The sequence below is a fragment of the Zootoca vivipara genome, chromosome 5 (assembly GCF_963506605.1).
Source record: "Zootoca vivipara chromosome 5, rZooViv1.1, whole genome shotgun sequence".
NCBI lineage: Eukaryota > Metazoa > Chordata > Lepidosauria > Squamata > Lacertidae > Zootoca > Zootoca vivipara.
Window position 1 is genome coordinate 5,177,117 of NC_083280.1, and position 7,199 is coordinate 5,184,315.

The following is a 7,199-nucleotide window of genomic DNA, read 5'->3' on the forward strand; positions in this document are numbered from 1 at the left end:
GCAGAAATGTACTGCGCGCAGAAGCACTCTATCACACTTTCGCGCATGCACAAAAGCGCTGCTCAGGTTGCGGACTTTTTGGGGTGCGAATGGCACCCGGAACGGATCGGGTCCGCAACCCGAGGTACCACTGTATATAGAATTAATCACAACACTTCCAACCTTTGCTGGCAATTGGCATGAATGCAATTTACCTCGTTCTCTAGTACGTATGTGGTGGTTTTGCACCAAAACTATTCCCTTTTGGGGGAAGGTTTTTTGAATAACCAAATGATAGGACAATTGCCACAACCAGACCAAATATTAACCCCACTGTTTTGTTTTACTCCTCAGATTAAGAATGTAAACAATAAAGCCCTTTTAGGAACTCTACTCCAGATTGTGTAGGGTTTGCTCCTCCGTCTTTTATTCTCCCAACGATGTCCCGCAAGGCAGCGGGTACAAAACTGCTTTTGAGTCTTATACCCAGTGGGGTTTTTTCTGGAGGGATGCAGGGGTACGCATATCCCTAAACATTTTGTTAATCTAAGTCTGTCCTCACTGAGGGGCAGTATTTCAATACGAGTAGGAAAACGAGAGTAACCCTAAACATTTTTTTTAAGGAAAAAAAGCACTACTTATAGCTGAATGGATGCTGAATTCAAAGCCCTGCCTTTACCCCACCCGTGAAAAATCTCCCTGCCCCGTTAGTGAGATTTTACTGGGCATTGCACACACCGTCAGGCACAGTTTCAGAGTCTTAGGGTCTTCTAGCAACTTGCTTCCCTTGCCACCCACACTATTCAAAATAGAAGCTAAGAAAGTTCCGATATCTTCACCCAACATCAAATTCTCATCCTGCACAAAGCAATTACAGAACAGCGGAAGACACACACGCTTCAGTATCTCTGCGTAACCAGGGGCTATTAGCGGCGACAATGCACAAGTTGGTCCCTGGATTATTTCCCTTGTAGGTTATTGAGAACTCGGAATGAAATTTCCAGCTCAACGTGATCTTTATGAAAATGAAGACACTGGCGGCACTTTCTGAGATATTGAAATGCATCTGCGTTTGTTTTCTCTCTCTCTTTTTAAAAATATTATTCCCAGTATGTTTCTGAAGGAAGACTCAAGGAGACTGAAGGTTCCTCCTCACCATTTGTTTCTCCTGAAATCCTGTGCAGGAGTTGTGCTTTCGATGAGCCCAGCTCATTAAAGCTGATAAGTTAGTGGCACTTGAGTCCAGATAAGGAGACTAATTTCCTGCTGCTCCCCTTTCCCCATGCCAAGGGGCGGCCAGGCTTATTGTTTCCTCTGTCCCACTATTGATCTGATGGTGGCTGCGCTGGCAGCAACGCCACCAATTCAGACAGAAACGTTTTTTTAAAAAAATTGGGGTGGCAGGGGCGTGAGACCTGCACTTTTCATCATCATCTTTCATAGAATCGTGGAATTGCATACCCTCCAAGTGTCCCGATTTTCCAGGAACAGTCCTGGAATTACAGAAGCCATTCCGGTTTCTGATTTGATCCCAGAATGTACTGGTCTCTGCAGCCACGGCAAGGGCTGTGATTCTCCAGCAGTTTGACTTCACCCCCGGAGGCACACTCCATTGTCTCTTATATATACACCGGATTTTTCCGTGTATGAGACAACAGCTATTTTTTGGGACTACGACAAAAAATGGGGGAGGGGGGGAATTGCCCAGAGTTGTTGATCTATTTTTGGGGGGAGATTTTTCTAAGCTTTTGGGCGGGGTGGGGGGTGTCACCGCCGCCAATCGCGCTACAGCCTGCCCACAAATTTCATGCATCGTTAGCATGCTCGCTACAAATCACACGCCCAAGCGCTAATGCCAAAAGGAAAAGGATCTAGCAGTCTTGGTAGACCACAAACTTGACATGAGTCAACAGTGTGATGCAGCAGCTAAAAAAGCCAATGCAATTCTGGGCTGCATCAATAGGAGTATAGCATCTAGATCAAGGGAAGTAATAGTACCACTGTATTCTGCTCTGGTCAGACCTCACCTGGAGTACTGTGTCCAGTTCTGGGCACCACAGTTCAAGAAGGATACTGACAAGCTGGAACGTGTCCAGAGGAGGGCAACGAAAATGATCAAAGGCCTGGAAACGATGCCTTATGAGGAACGGCTTAGGGAGCTGGGTATGTTTAGCCTGGAGAAGAGAAGGTTAAGGGGTGATATGACAGCCATGTTCAAATATATAAAAGGATGTCATATAGAGGAGGGAGAAAGGTTGTTTTCTGCTGCTCCAGAGAAGCGGACACGGAGCAATGGATTCAAACTACAAGAAAGAAGATTCCACCTAAACATTAGGAAGAACTTACTGACAGTAAGAGCTGTTTGGCAGTGGAATTTGCTGCCAAGGAGTGTGGTGGAGTCTCCTTCTTTGGAGGTCTTTAAGCGGAGGCTTGACAGCCATCTGTCAAGAATGCTTTGATGGTGTTTCCTGCTTGGCAGGGGGTTGGGCTGGATGGCCCTTGTGGTCTTTTCCAACTCTATGATTCTATGATTCTATGATTCTATCTCCTGCTGGCTGCTACCACCAATCGCCTGTCTCCCCACTGCTATCTGTGTATAAGACGACCAGCAATTTTTGCCTATTATTTCTAAGGGAAAAAACATTGTCTTATACACAGAAAAATACGGTATGTATCTATAAATTTTATTTCTCAATTTTTCTGAAATACTCTGACACAAGTACAAGCCAGTATTTCCCAACAAATATATGTATTTTGACTTCCCCTCACTCCTTTTGCGGTTTCTTATACATTATTTTAAAAATTTGTAACACTGCATCTCCTTCATTACTCCAATTAATAATTTATCCCTAGTTATTTTCTCACATTAATTTTAACTGTTTGGTTTAAGTTAATCCTGCTTGTGAATTTATATGTGTACAATAACAATTCAAATAGCCACAATCCCCCCACCCCATCTTTTATTGTCTCTTGAGACAGACGCATGCTGATCCTGAAAAAGCTCTAGAGGGGTGTGTGTTTTAGGGTGGGCAATCCTGAGAGACAGGATTTGCATGGTATGAAGCTGAACCAAAACATTACGTCTGTTTTGTAGATAAATGGGTTAGAGGGAGTTAGTAGGGGCTCTTTTAGGCTTTGCCAATGCAACTGTTAGTTCATGCCATTATTAAACCAATGCAACTCCCTTTATTCATTTATTCCATTGCTTTGTTTCCCTCAAATTTCACAACGCCACTAAGCTTTGCACATCAATAAACAAACTGTTTTGTCTCATGTTGCTTCCAGGCAAGCTGTTTGTTGCTCATTTGATCCTTAATCCTCATTGGTTTGAACATGCATCAAAGCAAGTCTTTCCAGGTGTTTTCCTGCCGCTCTCTTTATCCCAAAAAGTATCATAATTTTATTACTGTATTTGCATCTCGCCCATCTGATTGGCAGCTTCCAACATATATTAAAACGTAATAAAACATTACACATTAATGTTTTTTTTGAGAAGCAGATCTATTATGCACTGCCTCCCAATCAACTGTAATTGTGCAACCCCAATTTGCCCGAAGGTGGTAGAATCCCACCCAAAAAGAGCGACAGTCCGGAAGAGCCCAGGGTCACTGCCAAGGAAATTTAACCCCTGATTAAAGGACATACTTAGCATGGACTCATTGACATATTACAAACTAGTGTAGATTGGAAACTGACACTGGATGATGGGAATTGTAGTCCATGCAGAGGACACAACGCCAGCTATTCCTGATGCAGAGTGAATGCAGCAGTTCCCTTCTCCTTCTCTACCTCTATCTACCCTGGGAGTGTTTCTTGATGAGGGAGTAGGGATCAGTTTTCCCTCGTGGTATTTCGGGAAAGGTGTCTTGTTCATTTTCCCAGGGAAATAAGAACTATTTATCCCCGGTGAGCATCTCTTGCCTGTCCAAAGCCAATTGCCACATGGCTGTTACAGTAATAGGCCTTGACATTTCAGTGGCATTTTCAAAACATGCTGTCCGAAAGCCATTTGCCACAGTGTGCGGATGAGCAATCTATGAACTATTAAAGCGGTGAATTAAAGGTGTCTGCTGCCTCCCTCTTCTAATATAGCTCTTCTGCCCACAAAACTCTGAGCATCCCTTCAGTTGCTCCAACAAAGACAGTCCACATACCTGCATATGGGGTTTTCTGGAATAGTTCACAGTTCACCAAGGGGCAGGGGCTAAGGGACTGTCTATAAAATATGGGCATCACAGAAGGCATTGCCCATTACAGTGGTACCTCGGTTTATGAACACAATTGGTTCCGGAAGTCTGTTCATAAACTGAAGCGTTCATAAACTGAAGCGAACTTTCCCATTGAAAGTAATGGAAAGTGAATTAATCCGTTCCAGACGGGTCCGCGGAGTACTCAACCTGAAGCATACTTAACCCGAAGCATGGGTGTAATTGGTTCCGGAAGTCTGTTCATAAACTGAAGCGTTCATAAACTGAAGTGAACTTTCCCATTGAAAGTAATGGAAAGTGAATTAATCCATTCCAGATGGGTACGCAGTGTTCCTAAACCGAAAATTCGTAAACCGAGGTGTTCATAAACTGAGGTACTGGCACAGGGTGTGTGTTTCTTTAAGAGCCCTTTAAAGTGACAGTATCCTTTATGGATGCTCCCTAGCCATGCCTAGTCCCTGCTGGATTCTGTTTGCATCTGTATGCAAAGGGGTTTGGCAGACTGGCTTGTTGTTGTTGTTGTTGTTATTTCTACCCCGCCCATCTGGCTGGGTTTCCCCAGCCACTCTACGTGGCTTCCATCAGAAGGTTAAAACTGCATTAAAACTTGTAAAGGTAGAAACATGAAAATAACTCATGGCTATTAATCAGTATTGCTGCTAGTTGCAGTGGATGCTCGGGTTGCGAAGTGATCCGTGAGGGACGCACGTTCGCAACCCGCAGCGTTTGCAACCCGCGAAGTCTGCTGCAACTGGATTTCTTATGGACAGTGGCAATCCTGAATGCATTGAATTTGTGACCATTATGCTCATTTGCCTTCAGTAGCAGCAAAGCTCTGCCGGATTAACTATTTTTGGGGAATCCTGCAATGTGTTTAAGCTTTTACTCTGCTAACGATACGTCCGAGTCCTGCTCTGGATCATATTGAGCAGAATTTCATGACAGAGATGGCTGTAAGCAGAGACCCCTGGCTTTTACTGGACAAAGGATAAAAGTCATATTCGCTCCTCCATCCTCTTTTGACATCACCCAGTGACATCACCCACCCACTTCTGACATCACCCAGTGACATCAGCTGATGGAGAGCCTGGCGTCATTTTGGGGAAATGGCCTCACGGCTCAGTTTGAACCCCACGAGGAACCAAGAGTGGCCTGCAGGCGAAAAACAGAAGTACTTACATGGAGGTTAGATGTCATCATAGAATCATAGAATTGTACAGTTGGAAAGGACCCCAAGGGTCATCTAGTCCAACCTCCTGCAGTTGTGTCAAAGCGAGTGATGTTCCACACTTTCCAGTGCATTTTCCTCTACCTTTCCTTGTTGCAGAGTCTGATCTTTTGGGGAAGTTGGCTTGTTTTGCACAACCTCCCAAATATCCTGAATTTGCCATTGTTTGATGGGATCATTTTGCCCCGTTTCCACCGTTATATTTTTTTTTTGTGGGCTGATCCTCTCCTTGGCCATTGTTCTTTGTTCTTTCTTTGCTTTCAAAACTATATTCCCACTTACAAATGCTGTTAGTTTTAGGGTTTTTAAGAAGGGGGGAGTTTTAAATATCTATTCTCAACAGTAATAAAGAATCAGGAATAAGTAATACCCCCAGAGACCTCTTTCACTTAGATGAAGAATGGTGGGCAGAACTGCTGGTATTATTTTTACGTATTTAGATGAAACCAGAACATTCCCTGCTGGAAGGGTAATAAGAATTGCAGCAAATCTATTTATTTCTTATTTTTTGACAAAGAAAAGAGGCAGCAATAAAAAATTCTGTGGCCTGCAGACTTGCCAGTCAAGTCTTCTCAACGCAGTTATAAATGCCAAACACACTTTTAAAAATAAATATTTGCCTGAAGGGAAAAATAAGATTTTTGTGAATGACCCAGCTGGCTTTAGAGAACTCTCTTTAATATATTTACTGAATCGCTTGACCCTGAAATCGCTTTGTATCCAACTCTGTTCTTCCAAATAAAAGAGAAACAGCTGTAGGGTTTTATCCACAAGAAAGTAGGGTTCTGATTCAATTGACAGAAATAAAGCCTGGTTTTCTAGCGGCTAGACTCTTAGAGGACTACAAATTATCAGAGAGGGCTACTGATGAATGTTAGCTTGGCTGTTGCTCTTCCTCCAGTCGGACGCAGCAATGCTTCGGAATGCCAGTTGCTGGAAACTGCAGAAGGGGAGAGGGGTCTTGTGTTCGAATCCCGCTTGCAGGTTTCCCATTGGGGCATCTGGTCAGCCCCTGTGAGAACAGGATGCTGGACAAAATGGGCCCTTGGCTTGACCAGGGGTGGACTTTGGCAGTCTTTCATATCCTGGCACCCTGTGTGAGGCCAAAATTGGGCAACCCCCCCGAATGGATATACTCATTTGCACATTTTATTTGAGAATTACTTTTTATTCTGTGCAATAAGGAATTCTGGCGGATCTGACCCTGGTTTTTCTGCATATGTAGACTGCTGTTTTGCCGTAGTCTTTAGCTAGCGATATAAAAAAAATGTTAAATTTAAATTTAATGGGGGATCTTCTCAATTTTGCACCCCCTCAGCTCAGTGCCCTGTGGGGGAACCTCCAGCACCGCCCTAAATCTCCGCAGGCTCTTCTTACCGTCTTATGATCACAGTGGCCAGCCAAAATAGATCTGAGAAGCAGCCCACAAGTGGCTCCAGACATAGCTGCCAAGTCTCCCGTATTCTTCGGGAAATCCCCGTTTTTCCAGCTGTTCTTAGCTGGAAAAATGGATTTTTTTGTTTTTCCCCGGTTTATTCTGGCGCGACGGCCATTTTGGAACTGGGCAAAGCATAATCAAAAGTCACTTCTGAGCATGCTCCGCCCAGTTCCAAAATGGCGGCAGTGCTACTTCCGGTCTGCTACTTCGGCCCGGTCCCTTATTTCTCGGACAGCAACTTGGCAGGTATGGCGCCAGAGGACCCCAGCCCCAACCTTTGGACTCCCAGAACCTGGCATTCAGGGACCTCTCGACTGTGAGTAGCCACTGATGGCCTTCATCCTTC